The sequence below is a fragment of the Mercurialis annua genome, linkage group LG1-X, assembly GCF_937616625.2.
Source record: "Mercurialis annua linkage group LG1-X, ddMerAnnu1.2, whole genome shotgun sequence".
Taxonomy (NCBI): Eukaryota; Viridiplantae; Streptophyta; class Magnoliopsida; order Malpighiales; family Euphorbiaceae; genus Mercurialis; species Mercurialis annua.
The window spans coordinates 23,643,633-23,656,894 of record NC_065570.1 but is presented as its reverse complement, the minus strand read 5'-3'; positions in this window follow the sequence as shown (position 1 = coordinate 23,656,894).

Genomic DNA, 13,262 nt, shown 5'->3' with positions numbered 1-13,262 from the left:
TAAAAAGTTACGAAACAAACGTTACGAAACAAATCCAAATGTTTACAAACGTTACGAAACTAAACCAAATGTCTCACCTTTTTAGGGATTTAAGCCAAACGTTTACAAACGTTACAAAACAAAACCAAACGTTTCCCATTTTTAGCGATTTAATACATATGTTTACAAATGTTACAAAACAAATCCAAACGTTTCACCTTTTTAGCGATTTAAGCCAAATGTTTACAAACATTTGGAAACAAATCCAAATATTTCACCTTTTTAGCGATTTAAGCCAAACATTAACAAATGTTACGAAACAAAACCAAACGTTCACCTTTTTAGCGACATAAGCAAAACGTTTCCAAACGTTACGAAACAAAACCAAACGTTTATAACGCTATGACAAAAATCCAAACGTTTACAAACGTTTCCCAATTTATTTACTTTAAGCCAAACATTTATAAACATTACAAAACAAAACCAAACGTTTGTAAACGTTACCAAATAAATCCAAACGTTTCACATTTTTAGTGATATAAGCCAAACGTTTACAAAAGATACGAAACAAATCCAAACGTTTCACCATTTTAGTGATTTAAGCCAAACGTTTACAAACGTTACGAAACAAATCCAAACTTTTCGAAACAAATCCAAACGTTTAAAACGTTATGAAACAAATCCAACTGTTTCACTTTTTTAGCAATTTAAGACAAACGTTTGCCAAGGTTATGAAACAAAACCAAACGTTTCACCTTTTTATCGATTTAAGCCAAACGTTTACTAACGTTACGAAAAAAATCCAAACGTTTCACCCTTTTAGCGATTTAAGCCAAACGTTTACAAACGTTACGAAACAAATCCAAGCGTTTCAACTTTTTAGCAATTTAAGCCAAACGTTTACAAATGTTACGAAACAAATCCAAGCGTTTCACCTTTTTAGCAATTTAAACCAAACGTTTAAAACGTTACGAAACAAATCTAAACGATTCGCATTTTTAGAAATTTGAGCCAAATGTTTACAAACGTTACAAGACAAATTCAAACGTTTCACCTTTTTGACGATATAAGCCAAACGTTTGCAAATGTTACAAAACAAATCCAAACGTTTCTCCTATTTAGCTATTTAAGCCGAACGTATACAAATGTTACGGAAAAAAAAACAAACGTTTCACCTTTTTGCGATTTAAGCCCAAAGTTTTCAAATGTTACGGAACAAATACAAACGTTTCACGTTTTTAGCGATTTAAGCAAAACGTTTACAAACGTTACATAACAAATTAAAATGTTTCACCTTTTTAGCGATTTAAGCCAAACGTTTGCAAACGTTACGAAACAAATCGAAAACATTTTATCTTTTTAGCGATTTAAGGCAAACGTTTACAAACGTTACGAAACAAATACAATCGTTTCACATTTTTAGCGATTTAAGCCGAACATTTACAAAAGTTACGAAAGAAAACCGAACGTTTAAAACTTTACGAAACAAATCAAAACGTTTCACCTTTTGAACAATTTAAACAAAACGTTTACAAATGTAACAAAACAAATCCAAGCGTTTCACCTTTTTAGCTATTTAAGCCAAACGTTTCCAAACATTACAAAACAAATCCAAGCGTTTCACCTTTTTAGCAATTTAAGCCAAACGTTTACAAATGTTTGGAAACAAATCCAAACATTTCTTCTTTTTAGCGATTTAAGCCAAATATTTACAAATGTTACGAAAAAAAACCAAACGTTTCACCTTTTTAGCGATATAAGCCAAACGTTTCAAAACGTTACGAAACAAAACCAAACGTTTAAAACGTTACGACAAAAATCCAAACGTTTACAAACGTTTCCCAATTTTAGTTATTTAAGCCAAACGTTTATGAACATTACGAAAAAAAACCAAACGTTTGTAAACATTACCAAATAAATCCAAACGTTTCACATTTTTAATGATATAAGCCAAACGTTTACAAAATTTACGAAACAAATCCAAACGTTTCACCATTTTAGTGATTTAAGCCAAACGTTTACAAACGTTACGAAACAAATCCAAACGTTTAAAACGTTACGAAACAAATCCAACCGTTTCACTTTTTTAGCAATTTAAGACGAACATTTACAAAGGTTTCTAAACAAAACCAAATGTTTCACATTTTTATCGATTTAAGCCAAACGTTTACAAACGTTACGAAACAAATCCACACGTTTCACCTTTTTAGCGATTTAAGCCAAACGTTTACAAACGTTACAAAACGAATCCAAGCGTTTCAACTTTTTAGCAATTTAAGCCAAACGTTTACAAACGTTACAAAACAAATCCAAGCGTTTCACCTTTTTAGCAATTTAAACCAAATGTTTAAAACGTTACGAAACAAATCTAAACGTTTTGCATTTTTAGCAATTTGAGCCAAACGTATACAAACGTTACAAGAAAAATTCAAACGTTTACAAGCGTTACAAAACAAACGTTTACAAGCTTTACAAAACAAATCCAAACGTTTCACCTATTTAGCGATTTAAGTCGAACGTATACAAACGCTACGTAACAAAACCAAACGTTCCACCTTTTTTGAGATTTAAGCCTAACGTTTTCAAATGTTACGGAACAAATTAAAACGTTTTACCTTTTTAGCGATTTAAGCCAAACGTTTGCAAACGTTACGAAACAAATCCAAAACGTTTTATCTTTTTAGCGATTAAAGGCAAACCTTTACAAACGTTACGAAACAAATACAAACGTTTCACATTTTTAGCGATTAAAGCCGATCATTTACAAAAGTTACAAAAGAAAACCAATCGTTTAAAACGTTACGAAACAAATCGAAACGTTTCACCTTTTTAGTAATTTAAGCCAAACGTTTACAAACGTTACAAAACAAATCCAAGCGTTTCACCTTTTTAGCAATTTAAGCCAAACGTTTACAAACGTTACGAAATTTCAAACATTACACCTTTTTAGCGATTTAAGCCAAACGTTTACAAATGTTATAAAATTTAAAACGTTTCACTTTTATAGCGATTTAAGCCAAACGTATACAAACGTTACGAAACAAATCCAAACTTTTAACCTTTTAACGATTTATGCCAAACGTTTACAAACGTTACAAAACAAATCCAAGCATTTCCCCATTTTAGCGATTTAAGCCAAACGTTAAAAACGTTACGAAACAAATCCAAATGTTTCACCTTTTTAGCGATTTAAGCCAAACCTTTACAAACTTTACGAAACAAAACCAAGTGTTTCACCTTTTTAGCAATTTAAGCCAAACGTTTACAAACGTTACGAAACAAATCCAAGTGTTTCACCTTTTTAGCAATTTAAGCCAAATGTTTACAAACGCTACGAAACAAATCCAAAAGTTTCACCTTTTTAGCGATTTAAGCCAAACGTTTACAAACGTTGCGAAACAAAACCAAACGTTTCATCTTTTTAGCGATTTAAGCCAAACGTTTACAAACATTACGAAATAAAACCAGACATTTAAAACGTTACTAAAAAAACGTTACGAAACAAATCAAAATGTTTACAAACTTTACTAAATAAAACCAAACGTCTCACTCTTTTTAGGGATTTAAGCCAAACGTTTACAAACGTTACGAAACAAAACAAAACGTTTCACCTTTTAGCGATTTAAGCCATACGTTTACAAACGTTACGAAACAAATCCAAACGTTTCACCTTTTTTGCCATTTAAGCCAAATGTTTACAAAGGTTACGAATCAAACCCAAACGTTTCACCTTTTTAGCTATTTAAGCCAAACCTTTACAAACGTTACGAAACAAAACCAAGTGTTTCACCTTTTTAGCAATTTAAGCCAAACGTTACGAAACTAATCCAAGTGTTTCACCTGTTTAGCAATTTAAGCCAAACGTTTACAAACGCTACGTAACAAATCCAAACGTTTCGCCTTTTTAGCGATTTAAGCCAAACGTTTTCAAACGTTACGAAACAAAACCAAACGTTTCATCTCTTTGGCGATTTAAGCCAAACGTTTACAAACATTACAAAATTAAACCAAACGTTTAAAACGTTATGAAACAAACGTTACGAAACAAATCCAAATGTTTATAAACTTTACGAAACAAAACCAAACATCTAACTCTTTTTAAGGATTTAAGCAGAACGTTTACAAACGTTACGAAACAAAACCAAACGTTTCACCTTTTTAGCGATTTAAGCCATACGTTTACAAATGTAACGAAACAAATCCAAACGTTTCACCTTTTTTGCCATTTAAGCCAAATGTTTACTAATGTTACGAAACAAACCCAAACGTTTCGCCTTTTTAGCGATTTAAGCCAAACATTTACAAACGTTACGAAACAAAACCAAACTTTTCGCCTTTTTAGCGATTTAAGCCTAACGTTTACAACGTTACGAAACAAATCCAAATGTTTAAAACGTTAGAAAGAATATCCAAACGTTTACAAACGTTACAAAACAACACCAAACGTTTCCCCATTTTAGCCATTTCAGCCAAACGTTAATAAACATTATGAAACAAAACCAAACGTTTGTAAACGTTACCAAATAAATCCAAACGTTTCACATTTTTAGTGATATAAGCCAAACGTTTACAAAAGTTACGAAACAGATCCAAACGTTTCGCCATTCTAGTGATTTAAGCCAAACGTTTACAAACGTTACGAAACAAATCCAAACGTTTATAACGTTACGAAACAAATCCACCCGTTTCACTTTTTTAGCAATTTAAGACGAACGTTTACAAAGGTTTCGAAAGAAAACCAAACGTTTTGACCTGTTTAGCGATTTAAGCCAAACGTTTACAAACGTTATGAAACAAATCCAAGCGTTTCAACTTTTTTAGCAATTTAAGCCAAACGTTTACAAACGTTACGAAACAAATCCAAGCGTTTCACCTTTTTAGCAATTTAAACGTTTCGCATTTTTAGCAATTTGAGCCAAACGTTTACAAACGTTACAAGACAAATTCAAACGTTTCCCCTTTTTGACGATTTAAGCCAAACGTTTACAAACGTTACAAAACAAATCCAAACGTTTCTCCTATTTAGCGATTTAAGCCGAACGTATACAAACGTTACGAAACAAAACCAAACGTTTCACCTTTTTTGCGATTTAAGCCAAACATTTTCAAGAGTTACGGAACAAATCCAAACGTTTCACGGTTTTAGCAATTTAAGCCAAACGTTTACAAACGTTACGGAACAAATTAAAACGTTTCACCTTTTTAGCGATTTAAGCCAAATGTTTGGAAACGTTACGAAACAAATCCAAAGTGTTTCACCTTTTTAGCAATATAAGCCAAACGTTTACAAAAGTTACGAAACAAATCCAAGTGTTTCACCTTTTTAGCAATTTATGCCAAACGTTTACAAACGCTACGAAACAAATCCAAACGTTTCACCTTTTTAGCGATTTAACTTTTACAAACGTTACGAAACAAAAACAAACGTTTCATCTTTTTAGCGATTTAAGCCAAACGTTTACAAACATTATGAAATAAAACCAAATGTTTAAAACGTTACGAAACAAACGTTACGAAACAAATCCAAATGTTTACAAACTTTACGAAACAAAACCAAACGTCGCACTCTATTTAGGGATTTAAGCCAAACGTTTACAAACGTTACGAAACAAAACCAAATGTTTTACCTTTTTAGCGATTTAAGCCATACGTTTACAAACGTTACGAAACAAAACCAAAAGTTTCACCTTTTTTGCCATTTAAACCAAATGTTTACAAATGTTACGAAACAAACCAAAACGTTTCGCCTTTTTAGCGATTTAAGCCTAACGTTTACAAACGTTACGAAACAAATCCAAACGTTTAAAACGTTACAAAAAAATCCAAATGTTTACAAACGATACAAAACAACACCAAACGTTTTCCCATTTTAGCTATATAAGCCAAATGTTTATAAACATTACGAAACAAAATTAAACGTTTGTAAACGTTACCAAATAAATCCAAATGTTTCACATTTTTAGTGATTTAAGCCAAACGTTTACAAATGTTAAGAAACAAATCCAAACGTTTCCCCATTTTAGTGATTTAAGCCAAACGTTTACAAAGGTTACGAAACAAATCCAAACGTTTCGAAACAAATCCAAAAGTTTAAAACGTTACTAAACAAATCCAACTGTTTCACTGTTTTAGCAATTTAAGACGAACATTTGCAGAGGTTACGAAACAAAACCAAACGTTTCACCTTTTTATCGATTTAAGCCAAAAGTTTACAAACGTTACAAAAAAAATCGAAACGTTTCCCCTATTTAGCAATTTAAGCCAAACGTTTACAAACGTTTACGAAACAAATCCAAGCGTTTCAACTTTTTAGCAATTTAAGCCAAACGTTTACAAACGTTACGAAATAAATCGAAGCGTTTCACCTTTTTGGCAATTTAAACCAAACGTTTAAAACGTTACGAAACAAATCGAAGCGTTTCACCTTTTTAGCAATTTAAACCAAACGTTTAAAACGTTACGAAACAAATCTAAACGTTTCACATTTTTAGCAATTTGAGCCAAACATTTACAAATGTTACGAGATAAATCCAAACGTTTCGCCTTTTTAGCGATTTAAGCCAAACGTTTACTAACGTTACAAAACAAATCTAAACGTTTCACCTTTTTAGCAATTTAAGTCGAACGTTTACAAACGTTACGAAACAAAACCAAGGGTTTCACCTTTTTAGCAATTTCAGCAAAACGTTTACAAACGTTACGAAACAAATCCAAGCATTTCACCTTTTAGCAATTTAAGCCAAAAGTTTACAAACGTTACGAAATTTCAAATGTTTCACCTTTTTAGCGATTTAAGCCAAACATATACAAACGTTATGAAACAAATCCAAACGTTTAACCTTTTTAGCGATTTAAGCCAAACCTTTACAAACGTTACGAAACAAATCCCAACATTTCCCCATTTTAGTGATTCAAGCCAAAAATTTAAAACGGTACGAAACAAATCCAAACGTTTCACCCTTTTAGCGATTTAAGCCAAACCTTTACAAACGCTACGAAACAAAACCAAGTGTTTCACCTTTTTAGCAATTTAAGCCAAACGTTTACAAACGTTACGAAACAAATCCAAGTGTTTCCCCTTTTTAGCGATTTAAGCCAAACGTTTACAAACACTACAAAACAAATCCAAACGTTTCACCTTTTTAGCGATTTAAGTCAAACGTTTACAAACGTTACGAAACAAATCCAAACGTTTACAAACGTTACAAAACAAATCCAAACGTTTCACCTTTATAGAAATTTAAGCCAAACGTTTACAAACGTTACAAAATAAAACCAAATGTTTCACCTTTTTAGCGATTTAAGCCAAACGTTTACAAACATTACAAAACAAATCCAAACGTTTCCCCTTTTTAGTGATTTAAGACAAATGTTTACAAACGTTACCAAACAAATCCAAACGCTTACAAATGTTACGAAACAAATCCAAGAATTTCACCTTTATAGCAATTTAAGCAAAAAGTTTACAAACGTTCCGAAACAAAACAAAACGTTTCACCTTTTTAGCGATTTAAGCCAAACGTTTACAAACGTTACGAAACAAAACCAAGTGTTTCACCTTTTTAGCGATTTAAGTAAAACCTTTACAATCATTACGAAACAAAACCAAATGTTTCACCTTTTTAGAAATTTAAGCCGAACGTTTACAAACGTTACGAAACAAATCCAAGTGTTTCACCTTTTTAGCGATTTAAGCTAAACGTTTACAAACGCTACAAAACAAATCCAAACGTTTCACCTTTTTAGAGATTTAAGCCAAACGTTTACAAACGTTACGAAACAAATCCAAATGTTTACAAACGTTACGAAACAAATCCAGGCGTTTCACCTTTATAGAAATTTAAGCCAAACGTTTACAAACGTTACAAAATAAAACCAAATGTTTCACCTTTTTAGCGATTTAAGCCAAACGTTTCCCCTTTTTAGCAATATAAGCCAAACGTTTACAAACATTACGAAACAAATTCAAACGTTTCCCCTTTTTTTATTGATTTAAGCCAAATGTTTACAAACGTTACCAAACAAATCCAAACGTTTACAAACGTTACGAAATAAATCCAAGAGTTTCACCTTTATAGCAATCTAAGCAAAACGTTTACAAACGCTTCGAAACACAAAACCAAACGTTTCACCTTTTTAGCGATTTAAGCCAAACGTTTACAAACGTTACGAAATAAAACCAAACGTTTCGCCTTTTTTGCGATTTAAGCCTAACGTTTACAAACATTACTAAACAAAACCAAACGTTAAAAAGTTACGAAACAAACGTTACGAAACAAATCCAAATGTTTACAAGCGTTACGAAACTAAACCAAATGTCTCACCTTTTTGGGATTCAAGTCAAACGTTTACAAACGTTACAAAACAAAACCAAACGTTTCCCATTTTTAGCGATTTAATCCATACGTTTACAAAAGTTACTAAACAAATCCAAACGTTTCACCTTTTTAGCGATTTAAGCCAAATATTTACAAACATTTGGAAACAAATCCAAATATTTCACCTTTTTAGCGATTTAAGCCAAACATTTACAAATGTTACGAAACAAAACCAAACGTTTCACCTTTTTAGCGACATAAGCAAAACGTTTCCAAACGTTACGAAACAAAACCAAACGTTTATAACGTTACGACAAAAATCCAAACGTTTACAAACATTTCCCAATTTATTTATTTAAGCCAAAACGTTTATAAACATTACGAAACAAAACCAAACGTTTGCAAACGTTACCAAATAAATCCAAACGTTTCACATTTTTAGTGATATAAGCCAAACGTTTACAAAAGATACTAAACAAATCCAAACGTTTCACCATTTTAGTGATTTAAGCCAAACGTTTACAAACGTTACGAAACAAATCAAAACGTTTCGAAACAAATACAAACATTTAAAACATTATGAAACAAATCCAACCGTTTCACTTTTTTAGCAATTTAAGACAAACGTTTACCAAGGTTATGAAACAAAACCAAACGTTTCACCTTTTTATCGATTTAAGCCAAACGTTTATTAACGTTACGAAACAAATCCAAACGTTTCACCTGTTGGTGCACCGGGACGTGAGGGTCCGGATCGTATATTTCAATTCAAAATTGGAATTCCAACAATTCGGATCCAGAAATTGATCATATCAATAACAAATGGATCGTCGTATCATCTAGTAATTAAAGCACGCATCTAGAAACCGTAAGAAGAATACCTATGTCGATTCTCCAACGATTCTTGTAGTCCCGATAGTACGGCGACCTCGTATGCGTCCGATTGAATCCTCGCCTTGAAGTAATCTGCAAGAGTTTCTCTTGCCGAGCAACCCTAAGCTCAAACTCTCGCCTCGATTACGTCTTTGCTGGGATGTATGAAAAACTTTCTCCAAGCTTTTCTGTGATTGATGACTACTTGAACTCCTTCAAATATGCTCTCTTAAGTGTGGTGTTTCTAGAATGAGCAAAGGCAACCTCTATTTATAGGGTAGAGCTTTGCTTAAGAATGCAACACCTCACATGCTAGGTGTCACACACCAAGCAAAGGTGTTGCCACCATTCGACACCTCACATGCTAGGTGTCACACACCAAGCATAGGTGTTGCCACCATCTGACACATCACATGCTAGGTGTCACGCATCAAGCATAGGTGTTGCCACCTTCTGACACGTCGGATGCAAGGTGTCACACACAGAGACATACATGACATCATCACATGACATCATCACGTGACATCATCATATGACATCATCGTGACATCATCACATGACATCATCGTGACGCCATCACATGACATCATCGTGACATCATCATATGACATCATTGTGGCATCATAACATTAACTTGGATAAAATACAATTAGGTGCCTACTAATTTATAACTCTTACAAATTAGTCCCTAATTTATACTTGTTTTTCATCTTAGATTAATTTCCGAGATATGCTAGTATCTATATGAAATCGATCTCTCGTAAACTCAATCGGTTGCACACCCTATTGTGTGTGACTAACTAGGTTCACATCTATATGGCAACGAGAGTCATAAGAAACGCCTTTCTTATATTAAATAATTAAATCCCATTAATTATTAATTCTCGTAGATCGTGAGTGACGTCTAGCAACATATCACAACCCCCAAATAGATATGAATGTTTCGATGCATTCTTTATGAACCAATGTTCATAATTACCGTACACTCAAAATTCCCTTCATCTAAGATTCTGATCTCGACTAGTGTCACGGTTAAGTCAAACACTGTTTGTCTTAATCATATGACCTCATCTCAGTTCTTATTCTTGATAAATATGGCTTCCTCTAGAAACAACTTTCTAAGTAAGTCATATACACCCGCGCAGGTTTTATCATCCATCAAGAACAATTTGAGATAGCATAGAATCTTTTCTCCGTTCATCCGGAGTGATAAATCCTCTCTTGGTTAAACCCCTATCTCCATATACAACTAACTAGAGCCAACACATCCCGCGACCCTAGCTCATGAAAGATCTAGGGATAAGGAGTATCAAACTCTAATCACCTATATACAAGATAGTGTCACCGCAAGTCAAAGGACATATGTACAATTATGAACTAGATGACATTAAATTGACTTTGATGAAATACCATGTATAAGTCATCTAGCCTCACTTGTTCAACCCACTCAACATCTTGAGTGTCCACCTGTTTATCCTGATCTCCATCAAGTAGTATGAGACTCACTACTTCCTATAATTAGTAACTCCTTACTAATCAGGAGAATAAACAGAGGTGACAATCTTTCCAGGATAATACGATGCCCTTATTCGTAGGACCCCATCGATCATGAACGGTTATTTAGATCGCTTGTATAATAGAATCTGTCACTCATATTCTCAACACCTTAAGAATAGATTCTATCACAATGTGATAAGGACAATATGCAATAAATAAACACTTAGTTGATGAGGCACTTAGTTCAAATAAAACATATATATCATTGCCAATGGGATTTGTTTATACAAGTATAAATACAAAATGGCCCTAGGGCACATACTACTAACAATCTCCCACTTGCACTAGTGCCATTGGCTACTATATCTAAGCCCCATCTTCTCAAGATGTAAATCTAATTGACTCTGGGTCATGGGCTTTGTCAGTGGGTCAGCCGTGTGATCGGCTGATGCTATCTTTTGGAGAGACACATCTCCCTTTCCAACAATCTCTCGGATGATATGATAGCGCCTTTCTATGTGTTTGGATTTCTGGTGAGACCGGGGTTCCTTTGCCTGGGCTATAGCACCATTGTTGTCGCAGAAAAGAGGAACCGCCGACTCAATGGTAGGAACCACACCAAGTTCAGAAACGAACTTCCTAATCCAAACAGCTTCCTTTGCAGCATCTGATGCCGCAATATACTCAGCCTCTGTGGTGGAATCTGCAGTGGTTTCTTGTTTGGAACTCTTCCAACTCACTGCTCCTCCATTACATGTGAATACGAATCCGGATATAGACTTACGATCGTCTATATCTGATTGAAAATCAGAATCTGTAAAGCCGTCTATTTGTAGATCACCTCCTCATATGTTAAGATCATATCTTTAGTCCTTCTCAAGTACTTAAAGATATTCTTAACAGTCATCCAGTGTTTCGAACCTGGATTGGATTGATATCGGCTAGTTAAACTAACCGCATAGGCAATATCCGGCCTGGTACACAACATAGCGTACATAAGACTACCAATTGCCGAAGCATATGGTATCTTTGCCATTTCATCTCTTTCCTCAGATGTCTTTGGAGACATATCCTTTGAAAGGTGAATTCCATGCCTAACGGGAATCAGTCCTCTCTTAGAATTTTCCATATTGAACTTCTTCAATATCTTTTCTAAGTAAAGCCTTTGGGAGAGACCTATTATTCTCTTAGATCTATCTCTATAGAGTCTAATACCGAGAATATAAGTTGCTTCTCCGAGGTCTTTCATGGAGAAAATTTTGGATAACCAAAGCTTTACAGAGGTTAACATACCGACATCATTTCCTATTAGTAAAATGTCATCTACGTACAAGACTAGGAACGTGATTGCGCTCCCACTAACCTTCTTGTAAACACATGGTTCATCTTCGTTTTTGATAAAATCGTAACTCTTTATAGCTTCATCAAAACGACGATTCCAACTTCTCGAAGCTTGCTTCAATCCATATATGGATCGTTTAAGCTTACACACCTTGGAACCTTCTTCGGATTCAAAACCCTTAGGTTGTTCCATATAGATTTCTTCCTCAATATATCCATTAAGGAATGCGGTTTTGACATCCATTTGCCAAACCTCATAATCTAAATGTGCAGCTATGGCAAGAAGAATCCGGATGGACTTAAGCATGGCAACAGGCGAGAAAGTCTCTTCATAATCGACTCCTTGCCTTTGGCGAAACCCTTTCGCAACAAGCCTAGCTTTAAAAGTCTCCACTTTTCCATCAACACCAATTTTACGCTTGAAGATCCATTTGTTCCCTATTGGTATAATACCATTGGGTGGATCGACTAGCTCCAAAACTTGGTTACTATACATGGAATCCATTTCGGATTTCATAGCTTCAAGCCATCTTGAAGAATCTATATCACATATAGCTTCTTCATAAGTAGAAGGATCAACAATTTGATCATTTTCTCCATGAATAAACAACTCTTGAATATCATGAAGAAAACCATATCTCTCCGGTGGATAAGATACTCTACTTGATCTTCAAGGTGTTTCTGTAGATTTTACTAATTCTGGTTCACTATGGGTTTGATCAATCTCCATTGTATCATTTTCTTGGTTTTTAGATGACTCCTCATCTAATTCAATATTCCTTCCTTTTCCACCTTCTTGAATAAACTCTTTTTCAAGAAAATGGGCATCCCGACTAACAACGATTGTTTGATCTAACGGAATATAGAAATAATATCCTAAACTGTTTTTAGGATAACCAACGAACCTTCCCATGATTGATCTTGATTCCAACTTGTCGGTTATCAACTTTTTGATATATGCCGAACATCCCCAAATCTTAATATGCTTCAGACTTGGTTCCTTACCATACAATATCGTATAAGGTATTCTCGGAGCGGATTTAGTTGGTACTCGATTTAGAATATAATTTGCGCTAAGAAGTGCATGACCCCATAATGAAATGGGTAAATCAGTATAGCTCATCATTGATCGTACCATGTCTAACAATGTACGATTCCTCCGTTCCGATACACCATTCAACTGTGGTGTTCCCGGAGGAGTCAGTTGGGAAATAATACCGCATTCTCTTAAGAATGTACCAAACTCCGTACTCA